This window comes from Cololabis saira, chromosome 15, assembly GCF_033807715.1.
Source record: "Cololabis saira isolate AMF1-May2022 chromosome 15, fColSai1.1, whole genome shotgun sequence".
In the NCBI taxonomy this organism is placed as follows: Eukaryota; Metazoa; Chordata; class Actinopteri; order Beloniformes; family Belonidae; genus Cololabis; species Cololabis saira.
The window spans coordinates 40,127,700-40,150,224 of NC_084601.1; the positions used below are offsets into that span (position 1 = coordinate 40,127,700).

The following is a 22,525-nucleotide window of genomic DNA, read 5'->3' on the forward strand; positions in this document are numbered from 1 at the left end:
TGTTCGTCCCCCAACAAGCGGTACGGCTGCTGCTGGAACCAGGGAGTATGCATGGTTTAGTTATAAGTGTCACATGCTCTGAATTGTTGTGGTGTACGAACGTGTCACACCTCCTCATATCTTCATGTCATGCCAGCATTTAAGCTGAACTGAGGCCTCATGTGGTCAGGTCTTTGCAGCATGCACTACTTTCCAGCACTCAGATTGATGGCCTGGTTTAGATTTCAGATCATTCCTGATCATGTCTTCTTGTCTTGCTCCGACTCTCTGCCCAAAACAAGTCTGTCGTCTGCTCTCTCTGGATGTAGTTTGACCTGCTGCCCGTCCACCACAATCCTTCTGCCTTGTCCCTCTGGACTTAGTTTGCCCCACTGATGGACTGCCAGGTTTTGATACTGTTTCTGTCTCAATCAATAGAAAATCATCAATCTATGAACTACTGTAACTCGGTACGCCTCAGTCTCTTATTTCCATCATTACTTTGATTCAGTCAGAGAAACTCTGAAAGCTGCAGAGCTGAACAGAGAACAGAGACCACTGATCTGTCCTTTTAACACTTTTGTTCCAGTTTTTTCCACCTGATGGTTTGAGTGTCTCCCAATGGCCTGGCAAGTGCTACTTGTACAGTCTTTCTCTATTTTCTTTTTAATCTCAGCCCTAAAGGCTGCATGGGAAACTTCATCATCTAATTCCTTCAGATTCAAACTGAAATTTTTAATGGATAAGGAACCAAACAAACCACTTTAAGTGTATCTACTCTGGCATAAAACACATCAGACATATTAAGATACAAATACTCACAGCGTATGATGAATCCAACCAGAACCAGAAGATAAAACACTCCCAGAAACACTTTGAAAACTCTGAAACTGTTTCTTTCCACAGCTGGGAGGTTCTTCTGGTTATTTTTTTCTACAAAAGCAAAAAACAGAGAATCCACCAATAATCTTGTGAAGCTTTGTCTTGTTATTAAACTAATGCAGAACATCTGTACATTTGTAAATTTCAAATCACAATTGAAAGTAATACAAACTTTTTAAATAAGTCTTTAAATAATCTTGTTCACGTTGCAGTTACAGAAACTGAAATGGATGATGATGTCATCTGTTACTGGTAATGACTGATAATGGTTTATGTTTTAAACCAAATCACCAGAAACTACCTTTTAGCATCAAGTGTTACTGAGACAAGTTTGATTGATTGATTGATTAAATTGTTTATTTCGAACACATAATGAAAAAAATATAAAATTTTAAAACAAATTCAAAACATACAGGAAAAAAAGCAACAACAACAAAAACGTAATACAAACAGGGGGAAAAAAAACAGTGTCCGAACTTCTATCTAAGTAAAAGTTCATGAGTTGCTGCTTACCAGTTTGTTGTATGTCCGGATCAGAGAGTTGGTTTCCTTCGTCCAACGTCTCTATTTCACATTGATCTTGGTCTCTTCCATATTTATGAACTTCTCTGCTAAATTTTACTCTCAAATCTGGTGCAGTTTGAATTTCTGTTGACATCTTGAGAGGCAAGTTGTAACTGAATTGACTACACTTTGTGTCTTTGTTGGTTAGTTAACTTTCAATAGAAAACCGTCAGGAAGTAACAGCATAAAAAACTGCCTTTGAAATGTTTCTTGCATCACCTTTTGTGAGCAGTGGGAGGGTACCTGCAAACTTCTGACTGGAAAAAAGTTTGATGAAGTTTATATTTTTTGTGACTTTTACAATATATGAACTATAGTTAAATTCTAGAGTTAAGTATTTGGTAACTGACAAATATATTAGTCAGGGTCCAGTTTAAGATTGTATTGTACTTTTCTAAGATCAATTTCTCAGGAACAAGTAAAAGTCTGTGAGAAAGCAGATTCAGCTACAACACCTGCTTTAACAGAGAGATGCTCAAACATCAGCTCAACGTGTTTCTATATAAAAACACAAATACAAGACATGAAGGTCCAAGCTTCAGTCTACTGTTTTAGATACTTTACACAAACTAGACCTGCTCCAAGTTTAGGACTCTTTTACGCACGTCCTGACAGTCATTTATGTGGCATATAATGGTCTATATCCATTAAATTTGTGTCCGTGACGTGTTCATGTTTCATTTGGCACAACTAGAAGACATTGTAGTCATTTTAAACTGGGGCTCAAGTACAACTTACTTTTCAATTATCACAACATCACAAATATATTTATTCAACCTCCACTGTAATCACAGTTACTCTGCTGAGAATAGTCAGTCATGATGACATTGTTCAAGTGAAATGCTGCATAAACAGACATTTATTTCTGAACCTGAATTCATATTTCCAAATTCATTCTCAGCATTAAGATGAATTATCTTCAATACAGTGAAATCTATCCATATCGATTTTAAACCTGCAACCTTGCACTCTCCCAACTGAGCCATCTCAATGACACTGCACCCCCTACTGGACATAAACTTAAATTACAGTAGAAAAAAAAACATCCTTGCAGTTAATTTACTATAATAAAACGAGAAAAATCACATACATAAAAAACAGAAAAACACAAGTATTACATGGACTGTCCGTACAATTACCACCATAACAAGACATTGTCTGTAAAACACGAGTTAATGGGTGTTAATCCACACATTTCAACCGGGTGTCCACCACAGATATCATTAGGACATTCCAACCACTTTTATTTGATTTTATTTAATATTTTTGTAGTTATCATATGTTCACCATTTAAGTTATTAACTTATCTATGTTTTTGCGCTTTGTAAAGTACATTGTGATTTTATCCGTGAAAAGTGTTATTACAATAAAGTTTACTTCCTGTTTTAAGGTCACTGATGCTACCTAACGGTAAACGGTTATTCAGGGTTTGTGTTTGTTTGACATGGAATGTTCCCAGAACGTTCCATGAAGAAAAAAGAAGAAAAAAGAGATGCACGTTGTTGCACATACATAGGAAACATAATGATCACAACTGACCGCAATCAGACCTTCGACCTACTTTTTCACCGTAACTGACCATATTCTAGTTGTGTGTAAACAGAAGAGAAGAAGAAGAAAACATGTAAAGTACACAGGTACAAATAGGCGTTAACTCGGTCGTTGAATTCACCAGTTGTGTCTTTGGTTGTTTCGCTCACTGAACCCAGATTTGTACGAATTAAACCCACTCTACTCTCAATTAAACCACATGTGGGCTATTGTTCATGTCTGAACTTGAGGAATTCTAGCTGGGATTACTAAAGTATTTGTCAAATTTAACGTATTAATTTACATTAATTGCGCTCCACATGTTACAATATACACACTGTAGATATTTTCCTGTTTTTTTCTATTTGGAAGCGTTTCTTTTGTTTCATTTTAACATTTTTATAGCACTTGTGGACTTTGTTGGGAAAGCAGGTGGACATGAAATGGGGAGAGACAAGGTGAAAGACACGCAGCAAGGTGGGACAGGACGGGACTCGAACCTGCGCTGCCTACATGAGGGTGATAGGATTGTAAACGGCACTTCAGGATTAAATGTATAAATAACAGTAAGAGTTGAGACCTGGGAGATCCCTGGACAAGAATACGTTTAGAGAACTGTAGTGTCTTTACAGCTGATGGAAAACCACTGTTGTAGGTTCTAGTAGAAGATTAAAGATGAATTCAACTTAGAAAGATTTAGATTATTATGAACTTAACAGAAAGTTTAATGGAATTTAAATGAGTTAAAGTTTTCTGTGCCATGAAGACATTTAGACTCCTCGATGAACACTGTCTCCACTGATGAACGTGTCTCTAAGCTTGGAGGCATCTGGGGTTTATCATCACACAGTGATAATGTGGACTGGAGAGAAACATATGTTGCCTATAAGATGACATTGTTTCCAGAAAGGCCCTTGTATATTTATGTAAGATTTCAGATTCTGCTGCTTCATGTCAGGTGGCCACTGCTATTTAAACCACCGTACCAGTTCTGGCCACATGGGGGCAGCAAATTACAAGAAAGTTAAATAAAAATGTTAATTGAAAACTTTTTTTGTTTGTTTGTTTCTTTTTTAACCAGGCTGTAAATATGTTTAGTTTTGCTACAAAGTTGGACATTTTAGTGAACTCCAGAAACTGCAGCTTCCTTATTTCCTCTTTAGCTTCAAGCCAGAAGTTGGAATGTTGGTGTTTGGATCCAACTGGACCTGGAAAGTGTGAATGATCTGTTTCCAACATCCTGGTACCAGACACTGCAGGACTCCCTCAGGTCTCTGTTCAGATCCTGACTGGTTGGAGGTGTTTTAGGACCACGAGGACCTGATCCATAACGGAGAAACTGGACGAGTGGCTGTGATGTTCTGGCTGATCAGTTCCAGTTTCAACCTCAGAAACTTTCTAAGAAATGGAAAAAATAAAACAGATAACACACTTAAGTTGAAGACGGCATCTTTATTACGAATCCAGGAACATTACGAGTAGAAATAATATAAACTTGATATCAAACTGGCAAAAAAAACACGTTAATAAAAGATCCAGGTCTGTTTCTGGGAAAGATAGATCCTCATGTTCTAACACTTTCATGTTAAAAACAACTAAATTGTAACTTTAGACTTTCTGTCCGAAACATTTAATCCAACAGCTGTTGTCAAGTTCACTTGTTTAATGATTTTTTCCCCTCTGTTCCTGAAATACACTTTGCATTTTGTTTATATCATTTCTGATGTTTTTTGGGAAAATGAAGCAAGAGGACAAATGTTTATGTAAATGTAGCAGAATAAAGACAATTATTTTTACCAATATCTCTTCATTCCTCACACATCAAATTAAAACAACACTAATAAACAAATATGTCTGTGGAGATTCATTTATCCAGGTAGAAAGTTCTTCTAAAAAGGGTTTTATTTTTAAAAACACTGGACTTAAAACATATGAGAGACCATAACACATATGAACTTCTGAAGAGAGACCCCACCAGCAAATTCAAGAAACAGGTAATCAATTGCCTACAGTCTTTAGAAAAACAAGGAGTTGTAGACCGCAAGCTATACTATCGTTTGTACCCAGGAGAAACCACACCTTGTCTTTATGGTTTACCGAAAATACACAAGGACAACTACCCCCTCAGACCAATTGTCAGCAGCATTAACTCAGTTACATACAACATTGCAAAATACCTGGCCACTGTATTAGCTCCATTAGTTGGTAACACGCCACACCACATACAGAATTCTAAGGATTTTGTGGACAAAATCAGTGGACTCTCTATGCAGAAAGATGAAACCATGGTGTCATACGATGTGACATCCCTGTTCACTTGCGTACCAACAGCATTGGCAGTCGAGACAGTGCGGGAACGACTGAGCCATGACCACACACTAAGGGACAGAACACAACTCAACCCAGACCAGGTGAGCACCCTGTTGGAGCTATGTTTGAGTACCACCTATTTCAAATATAAAGAGGTCTTCTATAGACAGAAGCATGGCTGTGCTATGGGCTCCCCTGTGTCTCCCATTGTGGCCAACCTATATATGGAGGAAGTGGAGAGGAAGGCACTGGAGACTTACAGTGGAGCTCGTCCCACTCACTGGTTCAGGTACGTGGACGACACATGGGTGAAGATGAAGACCAATGAAATCGGCCCCTTCACTGACCACATCAACTCTGTGGATAATTACATCAAATTCACAAAAGAGGAGATGAGGGAAAATCAACTTCCCTTCTTAGACTGTGGTATAAGCCTGGGAGGAGAAGGAGAGCTTCAAGTGGAGGTTTATCGAAAACCCACGCACACCGACCAGTACCTGATGTTTGACTCTCACCATCCTCTGGAGCACAAACTGGGAGTGATCCGCACCCTACAACATCGGGCAAAGACCGTGCCCACCAACCCAGAGGCAAGGGACAAAGAACAGAAACATATAAAGCAAGCGTTAAAACAGGGCCTTCACCAAAACACAAAAGAACCAGCAGAAAGATCCAAAACCAGGAAACACCAAAACTCCAAAACCCAGAAGAAGTCATGTTGTCGTTCCATATGTGGCTGGACTGTCTGAGAAGTTCCGAAGGGTTTTCTCCAAGCACAACATCCCTGTGTACTTTAAACCTAAAAACACCTTGAGACAGCGGTTGGTCCACCCTAAGGATCAGATTCCCAAACATCAAAAGAGCAACCTGGTGTATGCAGTGAAATGCACAGAGGAGTGCAAAGAGCTCTACATTGGGGAGACGAAACAGCCGCTCAGCAAACGCATGTCGCAACACAGGAGGGGGAATTCTTCGGGACAAGACTCTGCAGTCTACACCCACCTACAAAAAGAAAAACACAGTTTTAGGGATCAGGACGTCCACGTCCTGGACAGAGAGGATGGATGGTTTGAGAGGGGCGTAAGGGAGGCCATCTATGTGAAAGTGGAGCGGCCCTCTTTAAATAGAGGGGGGGGACTGAGACATCATTTGTCCTCGTCTTACAATGCTGTTTTGAAGACATTACCCCGGCGCTTAACAGACCAACCAACTTGCTCCACCTCACAGGTGGGGGGAGGGGCATCTGTTTAGGCTCCTGGGACACCATCTTCTCTGGCTCACTCATTGAGCAGTCATGTGACCTTAGTCATGTGACTCCTTTGAGTCTATAACTGCCAGAGCTACTTCCTGTGGACCAAACAACTGATGAAGGTGTTTGGATGAACACCGAAACGTCTTGTGTTTTTAAGTATGTTTTAAGTCCAGTGTTTTTAAAAATAAAACCCTTTTTAGAAGAACTAATAAACAAAGTGAAGAAAAACTGCATTTATACTTATTTAAAATAATTATATTTTACTTCAGCATTATCAAGTTCTCCTGTAGTTCTGATGACAGCTTCACTAGCCTGTACACATGATGAAGTTCAGAATAAACACATTTATAAATGACACATGAAACACAATAAATGAAAGTGACCAAATGTTATCTGAAGTTATTCAGAATTCAACAATGAAAGCTTAATTTTACTTCTCACAGATCCAGTTATTAGTGAAAGTGTGATATGAATATTTCCATTTCCCTTCATTAGTGCAACACACTGCAGCATATTCAAGTAGGTCATACTGATGTTGAGATGATCCTGCAGCCCAGAACCTGTGAAGTATTAAAACAACATGTTCAGCTGAGATGAAAATTAAGATTATTTTCAATTTCTGATCAAACTGACACCTTCTTTAATTTTTTAACACAAATGTTCACTGTTTAAAGATCACAAGGAACTTTTGGTCTGATTCCAGATGTTGGATGAGGTCTTCATTAACCCTCCGGGACACCTAGGCGCATTTTACGCGCTTTTCACTTTTCATTTTTGGATAATTTTGGCTGAGTTCATCCATATGGCATGAATTTTGGTGAGATTGTGTATTTTTATATGATCTTTATATTTTCAGCTCAGCTCCTACAGTAAGTCTAAAATACACTCTGTAAAATACAATTGTTACACTCTGACCCCTTAGCGCAAAAAACGCACCATTGAAACCCATTCAAACTTCAGTTTTTGAACTCGCTTCCATTAAAGCATAATAAATGCATTTTATTATATCTAGGTGTCAATCTGGTCTATATATAGTATATGTGTGTGTGTGTGTGTGTGTGTGTGTGTGTGTGTGTGTGTGTGTGTGTGTGTGTGTGTGTGTGTGTGTGTGTGTGTGTGTGTGTGTTTGTGTGTGTGTGGTGTGTGTGTGTGTGTGTGTGTGTGTGTGTGTGTGTGTGTGTGTGAGTGTGTGTGTGACCTTATGACATTATGAGCAAAGGCTTTCAAGTGCCACTGTTTTCATTCATTCACATGGTTTTTGTGCAGAAGTTCAAAGCCCCTCTAAGATTATTTTGTATAAATGCACACCACACACACCTACACAAGAGGTCCATAAACACAAATAAATCCAAACATGGGGCATTTTGAATCACATGAAAGGTGCAGCCATAGAGAGAATCATGCTTTTTGTTGAGTCGTTTACACAGCTGCGACTGCAGCCAAAGTTTATAAAAATACAACCTGTGGAACTAGTCATTTCTTATTTGGCAAGATGGAGAGAGCCTATTGAGTGCACAACGCTTTGGACATAGTGATGGAGTCTGATTCTGATCGCGAGCAAGAGGAATCTGACACAGAGAACACAGATACTACAGACGAGGAACCGGTGTCTGAATCGTCTTCTGAGAGCTCGGATGTGTCCTCTGACAGTGAGGAAGATGAGACTTCCAGAAGTGGGGAAATTCAGTGGCAGTGAAATTTGCTTTCATCCTTTGGACCACCGTGGATCCCTCATGGCAACGGGGAAAAGGTTAGCGGAGGAGGCTGTTCATTGAGGAGCTGGGGAAGACTCTTGTGGCTCCACAAATGGCAAGGAGACGCCACCTCCCCGCACACCAGCTGCTGCGGCCTTGGTGTTGGTGCTGAACTCAAAAGGAGACCCAGGTCCAAGCTCAGGTGCAAGCCCATCCCCACACACCACCCAGAGGAGGAGGCAGTATGTTTTGAGCACCAGCTGCTGCTGCTCCACCTGCAGAAAGTGTGCCATCCCATCTGCATGGAGCACTACCAAATTGTTTGCAGCTCCTGCCTCACCTAAACTGACTCACACACACACACACACACACACGCGCACACACACACCGACGCACATAAACAGACGCACACACACACACACACACACACACACACACGCACACACACACACACACACACGCACACACATACACACACACGCGCGCGCGCACACACACGCACACACATACACACAGAGTCTCTTTCTTTCTCTCTGACACAATTTTGTTGCTGTTATTGAATGTTATTTAGTCAGTTTTGATGTTCCTTGCTCACTGTTCCTGGTTCATTGTTCATTGTTTCACTTCTGGGTAAAAAAGTATGTGTTATAGCTTCCTTTTGAAATGCATAAAAAATAATAGTGCATGAAGATCAATGTTGCTGCTCTGTGTTTCCTGTGTTGTTCATCTAAAAACATGGCATCATGGCAAAAACCTGGCATTTAAAGGGTTAAATCTCTAAAAAATCATGAATATTTGATATCAATTATTAGGTCAGATGTAGGTGAAAGAAATTAGCTCAATTAAAGTAGAATATAATATAAATGTATAATATGTTTTATAGCTACCTTATGAAAAGCGCGTTTTTTGCACAAAAGGGGTCAAAGTGTGAGTATTTGACACAGCACAAAAAATAATAATGCATGAAAATCAATGTTGCTACTCATCATTGACATATCCCAGGCTGTAATAACCCAAAACAAAAAAATCTACTTTGCATGTAGTATATTGAAAATAATTAAATTTTTCATTTTTTTTCATCTAAAAACATGGTGGCATCGTGACAAAAACCTGGCATTTAAAGGGTTAAATCTTTAAAAAATCATGAATATTTGATATCAATACTTAGGTCAGATATTGGTGAAAGAAATTAGCTCAATTAAAGTGGAATATAATATTAATGTATAATATGTTTTATAGCTACCTTATGAAAAGCGCGTTTTTTGCGCGAAGGGGTCAAAGTGTGAGTATTTGACACTGCACAAAAAATAATAATGCATGAAAATCAATGTTGCTACTCATCATTGACATGTCCCAGGCTGTAATAACCCAAAACAAAAAAATCTACTTTGCATGTAATATATTGAAAATAATTCAATTTTTCATTTTTTTTTCATCTAAAAACATGGTGGCATCGTGACAAAAACCTGGCATTTAAAGGGTTAAATCTTTAAAAAATCATGAATATTTGATATCAATACTTAGGTCAGATATTATACATAATATTAATGTATAATATGTTTTATAGCTACCTTATGAAAAGCGCGTTTTTTGCGCGAAGGGGTCAGAGTGTAACAATTATTAAAGGTGTCCCGGAGGGTTAAATACTCCAACATGGTATCCATTCATTTATTCCAGTGAAAGCAGCTCAGTCTGCACATCTTCCACAAATCTCTTCTCTCCTGCTGATCTGCTTCCTGGTTTTCCATCTCCCTGCACATGCTCATTAGTGTCTCTGTTCCCAACAGAGGTGGAAAAAGTACAAATATATACAAATATTGTACTTAAGTAAAAGTACACATTTTCTGCTTGAAATTACTTAAGTAAAAGTAAAAAGTACCCATTAAGAACATTACTTAAGTAAAAGTATAAAAGTACCTCAAATTAAATATAATAAAGTACCAAAAGTACATGGTGTAAAATGTACTTAAGTATAAAAGTAAAAAGTACAAAGTACAAAGTACAAAATTCAAAGTACAAAATTATTTTCAAAAGGATTGCAAAGAAATGAAGAATCCAAGAATTTGCTTACAACAATAATGGTGATATTTTTATTCTGACCCCTTTAGCGTTTGTTTCCATTACCCCATCTTAATTTCTCCTTTGCTCATCACTGCTGCTGTACCCCATTGGCCCCGCTGACAGGTCTATCCCCAGCCTGTAGTATGCAGTGACAACATTAAGCAACCCCAGCTGATAAAGGATGAGACTTTTGAACTTTTAAATGCCAAAACCACCTTAGAAGGGGTGGAATCAAAGAATGGTGCGCATGGACACGCGTCGGCTGCCGCTCAAGGCTGATTTATGGTTCCGCGTTACACCAACGCAGTGCCCGTACCCTACGGCGAGGCTCTGCGTCGATTTAACGCGGAACCATAATTCAGGCTTTAGTCCTCATCGGTACTCGACGCGACGGCGGTTCCTCCGGCCTTCCGCCCTGCCTCTGCGGCGCAACTCTCCCGCGAGCTGCGGCTCCTTCTCGGTTTATTCACGGGCCCCCCTTGCTTCCCGTCCGCCTTATGGTTCCGCGTTAAATCGCGCACACCTTACGCCGTAGGCTACGGCGTAGGGTGTGCGTCGCCGCGTACCCTACGCTGTAGCTCTGCGCCGGTGTAACGCGGAACCATAAATCAGCCCCCGCTGTGCTGTTCTTTAATTTGTAGCGAGTAACGACGTGTCCAATTTTAAATATAGCGGATTAAAAGTACGATTTTTTCCCTTGAAAATGTAACGAAGTAAAAGTAAAAGTACAGAAAAATGAAAGTATCAATAAAAGTACAAATTCTCAAAAATCTTACTTAAGTACAATAACGAAGTACTTGTACTTCGTTACTTCACACCACTGGTTCCCAACCACACTCAGCTCTGCTGAAGACGTCCTACTGTGAATCCTCTCAGACACTTAAACTTAAACTTTATTTATTTATATAGCACCAACTCATGCAGTGTAAGTGCAACTCATGGTGCTTTACATACAGAGATAAAATAACAATCAAAAGTACAATTTAAAACATCCCATACGACCCCACCCCCCACGCATACACACACCCTCACTCACACTCATACACATGTGCATACACTCACACGCCCACACACACACACACACAATAAGTGGACTGGTGACATGGCTTAGCACTAACGATCCAGGTGAGGAAAACACTACCTATGGGTGGCCGTCCACACCGAGAGGCTCCACCGGCCACGACCACAAGGAGCATCGCCACAGAGACCCCCCCAACCTGGACAGACCAGGACAGACCCCACACAGAAGGTGGAGTCCCTCCCCCAGCTACCCAGGCCTGAGGGACCCCCATGACGACACCCCCATAGGCGGAGCAGGCACACCTCCCAGTGTGGACGACCCCCCTGAGGAAACACTAGAAACACTGTCAAGGTTTTCAGTCTCTAAATCTTCATGTTCCATTGGTGATAAAGGAGTCATAGTTGAGCTGTTGTTTTACCAGTTTGTGCAGCAGTTTTACAGACAAAACCTTCAAACGGTTTTCTGTTGATGTTGGTAGAACCAGTTAGTCTGCAGGAAAACTTTGTGGTGAAACTGCCCTTTTATTTCATCCCAGGTAATAATGTTCACGTTCACGTGTTTCACGTTTAATGTTCTTATGTGTCCCACCTGGTCCATGTATTGTTCTGACATTATTTTACCCCATTATATAGTATTACTTAGTGCATATGATTCGTTGTTTACATTTTACTCTTATCCTCTAAGTCCTAGAACAACTTCTAGGCATGGTTTTGTTCAGCCAGTACCTACTCATTCAGTAAGGAAGAAAGGTTTGATTGTTCTTCTGCTCTTATTGTCTGGTAACATTGAACTTAAAAGGTATAGTCTGTAATGTTGGAGAGCTAGCAAGATTTGAAAGTGGCACCTCCTCTAAGCCCCACCCCCTCCTCCCCCTCCCGTCAGCGCTCCGCCCCCCTCCCGTCAGCGTTGTTGGGACCCGACGTCCCAACAAAATGAAAACAACAGAGAAGTTCAGAACAGCCAACAGAGCACACACTGAAGGCTGATTTATGGTTCCGCGTTACACCAACGCAGAATGGTGCACGTCGTCGCGTACCCTACACTGTAGGCTACTCCGTACCCTACACTGTAGGCTACTCCGTACCCTATGGCGTAGCCGTGGCTCCAGAGCCTGTACGGCACCGCAGCGCACCGCCACCCGCACCGGCGCTCTCCGCCCTCGCCGTGATGGAGACGCCTCCATCCCCACGGACCCCACGGTCCGTGGCAGACCCCCAATAGTGGACAACCTGCGCCGCAGAATCGCACTTTGGCTTTCTTTTTTTAGCCTTTTTAGCAGGGCTAGCCGTTACACTCTGGGACACTCTGAGCAGAGGAGGACCCGTGGGAAGTAGAAGCAGAGTGCGCGCATGGGACAGAGGGGGGCGTGGGCGGGACTTAAAATGTAGACATCTGATTGGTTCTTTCCCCCCTGTCGATCCTCTGGTCCTCTGACCAATCCGTGCCATTCGGTGCGCAAAAAACAGATGGTCAGAGTTTTTACAGGATTAAAGTTGTCAGAGAGGTCGGATTTTTTTCTTTCCTTTTTCTGAACACATTATTCACTGGGTACTCTCAGGATGGAAAGACCATTTCACCCAGTATAACAAATGTTTTTAACAACTAAACTAACTTAACTAAACTTAAAACCTTTCTGTTTAGTAAGGCCTATAGTTAGTGTTTAGTAAACCTCTAGCTGGTGTTGGTAAATCTCTAGGTAGTGTAAACTCTAGTGCAGTGCTTCTCAATCCTGGTCCTCGAGTACCACTGTGCATGTTTTAGATGTTTCCCTGCACCAACACACCTGATTCTAATTAAAGGTCCTCATTAGCTTGTCACCAAGGTCTGCACAGTTCTGTTGATGACACAGGTACTTGTATCATGGGTGTGCTGAAGCAGGGTAGCATCAAAAACATGCAGGACAGTGGTACTCGAGGACCAGGATTGAGAAACACTGCTGTAGTGTGTTAGAGTCAGTAGTCATAGTTGCAGCTATAGAACAAAACTATAATAGTTAGTCTCAAATATAGCTTCGCGGTAGATATGCTGCTATAGGCTTATGCTGCAGGGGGGCACCGACATGATCCGCTGGGCGGTGCCTCTCACCCTTCTTCTCCTCCTTTTCCCTGCCTCTCTTCTCCATTACCATTTTTATTTATTATAAATATCTCATAGCTATCATTTTTGTCCATCGTTCCTGTAGTTTCTTGTGCCGGCCCCCCCCTTTTTTTCTCTCTCTTTTGTGCATGTTTGCAGGCTGGAGCCTCGGGAGCTGCGTTCTGGCCTGTGTTCCCGCCCCCCACCCCCCCCCATCCCCGGTCATCCCGTTGCTGCTTCCACCTGCCTACGTGGATGTCTGCTGTTGCTGCTTCCGCCTGCCTGCACCCCCCCCCCCCCCCTCTGGTCATCCCGCTGCTGCTTCCACATGACTGTTGTGTGCTGCTGACGCCCCCCCCCCCACCTCTGGTCATCCCGCTGCTGCTTCCACCTGCCTGCTGTGTGCTGCTGACGTCCCTGACTCCCCCAGTCTGGCCTTCGGCAGGAGGGTCCCCCCTTATGAGCCTGGTCCTGCTCAAGGTTTCTTCCCTCCTAAAGGGGAGTTTTTCCTTGCCACTGTTTGGCTTAAGGCTTTTCTCCCACTATGGGAGTTTTTACCTGCCATTGTTTATATAATAATTGCTCGGGGGTTTATGTTTATGTTTATGTTCATGTTCTGGATCTCTGGAAAGTGTCTAGAGATAACATCTGTTGTATTAGACACTATATAAATAAAATTGAATTGAAAATTGAATGTTTTTGAATACGATTACAGACTGTACCTTTAACCCTGGCCCAGATATTAATTGCCTGGGTACACCATGTGACTTTAAATCTAGATCAGGGCTTTGTGTTATTCACCTAAATGTCAGAAGTCTATTGCCAAAGCTAGACCTAGTGAAAATCTGGGCTAACTCGACCGATACTGACATTCTTGTCTTGTCCAAAACCTGGCTAAAGAAATCCATCACAAATAAAGACATTGCCATTAAAGGTTACAATGTTTATTAGGGCTGCAACTAACGACTATTTTAATAGTCGACTAGTCACCGATTATTGAAACGATTAGTCGACTAATCGGATCAAAGAAAAATCAAAGAAAAATCAAATATCCTATCTCAAAAAATTTGAATATTCTGGGAATCTTAATCTTAAACTGTAAGCCATAATCAGCAATATTAAAATAATAAAAGGCTTGCAATATTTCAGTTGATTCAGTTTGAATCCAGAATGTATGACATTTTTGTTGTTTTAATTGCATTACAGAAAATAAAGAACTTTGTCACAATATTCTAATTTTCTGAGACAGTCCTGTAGATATTTTATTCAACTTTGCCGCTGTTCATACAAAAAGTTAATAAAATGTCCTATTTAAAACCAAGGACAGGCACAGTGATCAGACAGTATAGACATAAATCCCTAAATAAATAAACTTCTGTCCATTATTTTTCATTTTTTAAGGACAGGCAAATGTGTTATATAAAAAATTAAATAAAACGTTTCATATTTTTTCTGTATCAAGTGGGTGAAATCGGTTCTGGACGGCAGGACGTTCTCTGGGTTGAACTGGTGTATCATTTGTTGAAACCCGTCACCCAGACTCGACGTGCTTTCTCTTCAAATCCTCGCATTACCAACATGCTCCCGTGATAAGCAAGGTCTGCTTTGCAAACCTTGCAAGTCATCTTTTTATTTACCGTATCCAGGCTAAAAGGCTCCAAAACTTTAGAAGTTTTGTTAAGCGCAGCTGCTACAGGACGGGGCGTCATTATTGTTTACCCGCTACCGCTCGGCAGAGACGCTGGCGCGCATGCTCGACTCTCAGCAGAGATTGTATTGAAGTGAGATGCCTCACTCCGTTGGAAAAACAAGTCTGGCGACAATTGTCGACAATGGAATTCATCGTCGACAATTTTGATTATCGATTTTTGTCGACAACGTCGACGAATCGTTGCAGCCCTAATGTTTATCACTTTGTTGGATAACGCCAATAACATCAGTTTTGTCAACGGCGAACAAGCTGCTTTACCCGTTGTTGTTGACTGGCACAAAGCCTGCGCTCACCAAGAAAAGGGAGAGACTGTTGCTGCATTCCTGCAAAGGCTGAAAGAGAGTGCAGCGGGAGAGCCAGAACACGTGAGGGCCCGTGATGTCACAAGCCCCTTTCACACAGAGATTCCGCAATATTGGTGTAAAGAAGTCCTGCCAATACGCCGCCTTTGTTGGTTCACACAGAACCATACAACGCCGGCATAACGCCGCTTCCGTCTGTAAATTCACACAGCATGCCGGCGTTCCGCAATCAGAGGCGTGACGACAGCGTCAGCGTCTAGTGGCATGCCGGCATGCCGGCTGTGTCATTCACACAGACCCCGTTCCGTCTCTGTGACGGCTCTGTGACTACCTCCGCTTCCGGCTTATTGGTGGGGCCACTTGGCCCCCCCATTCCGCCTCCGTGACTTTCACACAGAACAGCGAGGCGGCTTAAAGGCGCAACGTTCCCGCCTCGAACTGGCTGTGTGAAAGGGCCTACAGACTGCCACCGTGGCGAGAGACGGGAATGAGGCCAGGGACGCAGAAAAAGGGGGGCCGGACTGACTAGGGGTGGGGGAGAGAGCCGGTGGGGGTCCGGCGGACACGCAGGGCCGGCTGAGGGCATGCTGCAGACACGTGAGAGAGCACCCAAATACACATACACAGAAGAACCTTGTTTTTTCATTTATTGTAATAATTAATCTGATCATCGACCGGTATTTTGGAAAACTGTGCCGTAATTTCGTGGGAGCTAATAATTTATACTTTTTGTTGCATAAAAACGCAATTTTTTTTCCACAAAGGAAACGTTAATCAAGCAGACAATCCTAAGTACCCCCTGACCGCCTCAAAGATTTAACAGGGCAACTTGCAGGTCTGGATTGTTTAGATGTGTGTACACACAATGTCCAAAGGGAAGGAAATCAGCACACTTATCTGTATAAGATTATAAAGTAATTTATTAAAAAACCTGGAATTGAGTATTGTGTCAGGAAAGATTATTCATGACGTGTGGGTACACACCCCGCTGCTGTGGTAGCTGCTTGCCCGTAATCAGTATCCTCTCAGACATGATTATTAATGAATAAAGAAATTCCAGTTACGTGAACACAATTGTAAAATTAAATAAGTGTCAGTAATTTTACTCATGCCGAACTGTTAGTGAGTTAAAGAGCATATTGCAGGTTGGAGACCCCTGTGAAGTATTTTACTTTTAGTAAGTATTTTACTTCCGCATCTGAAAAAGTTGAACCGGAAGTGACGTCGCATTGGGGAGCGCGGTGAATTCAACAATAGGAAAAATAATGGATCTTAATGTTAGTTGTGACACTGAAGAGGTTGTGAATGTGTATTCACACCAATATGACAGGCCACAGCCTTATAATTACGTTACCCGTTAGTCCCCCCACGTTCTTTTGATTGACAGCTGAAACTCGCTTTTTAAAAGGCTGATTTATGGGTCCGCGTTGCACCAACGCAGACCCTACGGCGTAGGCTTGCCGTCGATTTTACGCGGAACCATAAATCCGCCTTTATTCACTGCAGCACCCGCCCGTGCTCCTGAAAGAAACTCCGAAACTCCTTAAAAATGGGTGAGTACTTGTAATCTGTCTACGTTTGTACTTTCTAAACAGAAAACAGGCTTATTATCTTCTCTTTTTTCTGATTAAAAGCATCCGAAATAGCCGGGTATTTTTAAAACCGAATACTCCCCCCCTTCGTTTATCCACATTACATCGTTGTTAAAAAAAAAAAAACCCTTCCACACAGAACCGAAGTTATGCGTTTTCGACCACTTTCATAAGCATTCCAAACCTGTAGATCATCTGGTCTTCCAGCCTCCGGGCCGCCTCTGCGGCGCAGCTTCCCCGGGATCCGCGCCTCCTCCTCGGGTAACGAGCTGGAGTTTCCCCGTGTCCGCCGCGGAGCTGCCGCGTTAATCGACGCAGCCCAGCTGCAGCCCTGCTGCGCCGCTTCCCCGGGAGCGGCGCCTCCTCCTCGGGTAACGAGCTTGAGTTCCCCCCGGTGTCCGCCGCGGAGCTGCTGCGTTAATCGACGCAGCCCAGCTGCAGCCCAGCTGCAGCCCTGCTGCGCGTCGCCGCGTACCCTATGGCGTAGGCTCTGCGTCGGTGTAACGGTGTCCAGAGCAGAGACCATTTATTTAATAAATAGCTTGGAGGACAGATAGTGGATCATCTGTAGTTCTGGGTCGCACGTTAGACGTCAGACTCAGAGCAGATTTGTTGTTGTTTTGGAGCATAATGTGACGTTCGAAAACGCAAAACTCCGGTTGTCTCTGTCTACACCAGGTCTACACGCATCTACATAAACGGAGTTTTCAAAAATCTTCCCTTTGCCTGGAGTTTTTTTAAACATTTGTTTATTTGCGTTTTCATGTGGATGACAGGTCCAAACGTAGGAAAATATCTTCGGTTTAGCAGATACCTGGCTACGTGTGTACGGGGTCTGGGCAGTCAGATGGGGCAGAGCTGTGGAGACGTCTCCCTGGTGTGGCGTCATATGACGCGGTGTTCGAAAAAAAAAGCGTTTGTAGGAGCTTGGCTAAAATCAGCCACTTTTTCCTCTGAATAAGTGCCCTTATGTCTTGTAAAACATATTAAATCCTACATTAACTTCTCACATAGTCATTTTCACATAAGGTCAGGTATAATTTTTGAAAAAATTCTAACCTGCAATATGCTCTTTAAAGGCTTCATTATAATACTTGTGGCTGTTGCGGGGGCTGATTTATACTTTTTGTTTTATTCTGCAGCAGGAAAACTCTTGCATCACATGCCAGATTGGAACGCTTCATTCACAGTTAATTAAAAATGAGTTACAAATAAGATGAAGTGATATAAATGGACCAGAAGTGAAAAAGATTCGACCTGAATCCACATACTATTCTGTCTCAGGTTCCGGCAGAGAGTGAATGGTTTTCGGTTGTTGATTTTGAAGTTTGAAGTTTTTTTTTCCTCAGCGTTCCAGTGCATCCTGACAGTCAATTTTGGTTTGCTTTTGTTTTGATGGTAAAATGTATATGTTCACTCGTGTGGGGTCGGCACGACGTAGGATCAAGCAGCCGTGCTGATTTCAGCGACAAGGCTATTGTCCTGCGCCGATCCGAGGCCGGGTGACGGGTTTCCCTGAGCCAGGAGAGGCAGCTGACGTAAGAGACACTACTCTCGATAGATCTAGGGGAATGGGTTTTTGTTTGTCTGTTTTGTCTAATGGTTGTCTTGTCCAATGTTTTTGTCTAATGTTCATGACTGAAACTGTTTATTAACAATGTTGCGGTTTTCCAACATTGTGAAGTAAAGTTTCGATTGTTCACTCAAGATCAGCGCTAAAACCAAACTGTCAAAAAGGAAAACTTTCTGAGCTGAAAGAAGCTTAAGATGGCTAAAATAGCAGACAAACTTATTCCTAAAATAATTTCTAAAAGATTCTTAGTCGACTGGACGTCCCTTGAACTAGGAAATAAAGATTTTGGAAAAAATAAAAATTAAATCTTGTGCGAAATAATATACGGAACTTAAAACCTTCGAAAACAACTAATTTAAGGCTAAAAGCGTGTTCAAAATGGGACAATGTTCCAGATAATGGCGTAAGAAATATGGGTTTTGATGGGAGATTGCAAATAGGAGAAAAAAAAGGAGAAAAGGGCGCTGCTGCAGGCTGCATCACATTTACACACAGCAATTTACATTTACACATTTACACACAGCAATTTGTTTAGGCAGCAATATGGTTGATTCACCATTCGAATGGTTGCAGATTACTTTTTTGATACTGTATTTGACCCGGATTGCATGGAAATGGGATTCTTGCCATTGCGAGTATGAGCTGTGTATGATTGGGTTGATTATGACACAAGCGTGAAACATATTAATCATTTTTCTTTATTTTGTCTGTCGTGAAGTCATGTACTATCACCAGAGACGAATGTGTTAAAGCTACTCTGGCTCTTTTGACCCATTTTGGCTGAACAAGGGCATAAAGCCAGCCTGTCCAAACTGCACAGAGGTTACGTTTCTGGGTCATGTCATTTCGGGGGAGGGAAAATCCCTCCCGCCAGGCAGAATTGAGGCCATTCCAAAATGCCAAAACCGGTCACTAATAAACAAGTGATGTCATTTCTGGGCATCACCAGTTATTGTCGACAGTGGGTCCCGCATTATGCTGACATTGAGGCACCATTGGCAGCAATTGCCCATGGAAAAGGCCTAAAAGCATCAGACCCTGTTACCTGGACTGTCAAGGCTGACAAAGCCTTCACTGACCTAACTGACGTTACAGACGCCTCCGATACTTGGACTGCCTGACTGTTAACAACTTTTCATCCAGACTGTGGATGAAAAGGGGGGTTACACGACTTCAGTGCTACAAGTTCTTAACCCTTACCCTTTTGCCAACAGCTGAGGACGGAGAACCACACGACTGTGTGGCAACGCTAACATCCATTTGTTCCCCAAGACCTGAATTTGACTGATGTTGCAATTGACAATGCTAACTTTGATTTTTTTTGTTGATGGTTCTGCTTCCAGGGATCCTGCTACGAGCAATAACATTGCAAGTGTCGCTGTATTTACCACGCTGCATGACTCTGTGTGGCTGGGCCTTTGTCCTCAAAAACTCAGCTCAGACAGCTGAACTGGTGGCGCTGACAGAGGCATGCAAGTTTGCTGAAGGGAAATCAGTAAACATTTACACTGACAGCAGATATGCCTGGGGTGTTGTGCATGATTTTGGCCAAATTTGACGTAACAGAGATTTTTTTTACTTCCACAGGTAGACCCATAGCGCATCACGTACTAGTGGCTGCCCTCCTGGACGCCATGTTGCTGCCTAAACAAATTGCTGTGTGTAAATGTAATGCTCACACTAACAAATCTGGTTTTATCTCTCAAGGCAATGCTTGAGCAAATGCAGCTGCGAGAGCTGCGGCAAAACAAACTTTATCTCTCAAGATACAGGCTGTTTCCCTGCTCTTTCCTTCCTCCGCTGTGACCTCTGTTGAGATTGCTGACCTGCAGTTAAGGGCCTCACACACTGAAAAACAGTCCTGGAAGAATGCAGACTGCAGGGTAATTGACGGTGTGTGGATGGGGGCCCCGACGGCTGGCCATGTCTCCCCAAATGTATTTTCCTTCGCTATGCTAAATTGACACACGGATTGGATCATGTGTCAAAGGGGGGTATGGTGAGTGAAATACGAAGACACTGGTTCACGAGAGGGTTCACAACTTACGCAATAATTTTTGCAAAAGATGTTTGCTCAACAAATAATGTGGGGAGGGGGTTAAAGGTATCACAGGCAGCTCACCCTCCACCAGACAGACCGTTTCAGCATTTGCAGATGGATTTCATTGAACTTACACCAAGTGAAGGCAAAAAGTTTGTTTTGGTCATCGTTTGCATGTTTTCTAAATGGATTGAAGCTTTCCCCACAACAAGGCAGGACTCCGCTGGAGTGGCAAAATCTTTGATGCACCTGATAATTCCCAGATGGGGAGTTCCAGCAAAAATCAGCTCAGACAATGGCATTCCTTTTGTGAGTGCTGCACTGAAACTGGTTGGTGAGTATATGGGAATTGACATGAAACAACATGGCTCCTACCACCCAGCCTCCTGTGGCGCATGTGAAAGGGAAAATGGCACTTTCAAAAAAAAACTTGCTAAAGTGTGTGAGTCTACAAAACTGTCCTGGACCTCCCCATTGTGCTGATGCACATGAGGGTGCGCCAGAGAACCAGAGCCCTTTTGAAATCCTGTTTGGGAGACCTCTAAACACAGGGATTGGGCCCGTTAAGAGGCAGCAGCCAGACACTGGCCTTTGTGAAGATGAAATGTTACGATATTGTGCAACCTTGTCGTCTGTTTTCTCTGATATTCACAAACAGGTTAAGGCTGCCCTCCCCAAACCGGCAGAGACAAAACTCCATGACCTCGGAGTGGGAGACTACATTGTGGTGAAAGACTTCAGACGTAAACACTGGAAAGCTCGGCGATGGAACGGGCCGTGCCAAGTTCTTCTGGTGACGGAGACAGCAGTCAAGGTTGCAGAGAGAGCCACGTGGATTCACGCCAGCCACTGCCGACAGGTTCCTGATCCAACCGCATGCCATGTACCTGATCGAGAGGCCACGGCCGTACAGTCCCCTTAGGCGGCTCGGATGCGGCCTAAAGGCCCGTCTATGCTTGCAGTTCAGAACGTGTACGCGTGACGTCACGCGTATCCTGCGTTCATTTGGCGCGTCGACAGGCACGTTCTCAAAAAGACACTGAACGCGTACGTGACCTGCAGTTCTCGCTCTGGCCGCTAGTGTCGCTGTTCCCGGTCTGATACCAGCTGGCACGATTATGCTGGAGAAAGTTCCCCATGCAGGTTAACTTGCCCCTTGTTAAAGGAGCATGAGGCAGGATTGAGACAGGATTTATGAAAAAAAATTTGTATACGTTTTAAGTTTTCTAGTAATAATGTCAGATGAAGCATTCCAAACCAAAACGAATGAAGCCTCTAGCGTATCTCTCCGTTGCCTTGAACAGGCTGTGTGCTGCAAAATGTGTTGCAATTGTGACCGGAATTTCCCACGCTGTCCTGCGGATGGGACGCCAAATGACTTTAATGAAACTGTAAAAGAAACACTGTCTTACGTTGTTGTCAGTGGTGACCTGTCCACCCATTTCCATTCATATATCCGTTTCGATGTCGACAATTCAGCTTTCAGACCAATCCAGGAGTTTTCATTCGTGTCCAGTTGTCCCACAAAATCCTAAATGACAAGACAAAAGTAGTTTCTGCCGTCATGAATCTGCATATCTGTCGCAGTATCCTGATGATTGTCTAAATGATTTAAAAAGACATTTCTAACTGAAATCCATCAGGATGGAGACAGAAGCAGCACAGACTGACAGCAGGTGGAGAACACAAGTAACAGAAAACTGCAGTAACATCAAATACACTGACATCAAACACCCACCTGCTCCTCTTTGCTGTTAATGATCACCAGATTAGCTCCTCTTTCCTCACACTCCCTCCTGCTCTCAGACCAGGTTTTACTCTCTGTGAATTTTCTGTAAAAACTGGATCCAAATCTTCTCCATCCTTCATGACATTCTCCTTCATATCAGATATCAGACAGACAAGTGGTTTAGAAAGATTTTATGTTAATGAGCATC

The 22,525-nt window shown here is 42.7% G+C and overlaps 1 long non-coding RNA gene across 2 annotated transcripts; it reads right to left on the reverse strand.

The window, feature by feature from the left end:
• Positions 1–4,294: 4,294 nt before the first annotated feature.
• On the reverse strand, positions 4,295–22,390 carry LOC133460792 (uncharacterized). Of its 2 annotated transcripts, none has more exons than XR_009784158.1 (3): positions 22,327–22,390; positions 22,001–22,119; positions 4,295–4,353 (listed from the first exon to the last, which is right to left on the reverse strand). It is a non-coding gene; the product is annotated as an uncharacterized LOC133460792 (long non-coding RNA). The 2 variants fall into 2 exon arrangements; XR_009784159.1 differs by lacking the exon at positions 4,295–4,353 and adding an exon at positions 7,004–7,077.
• Positions 22,391–22,525: the final 135 nt, after the last annotated feature.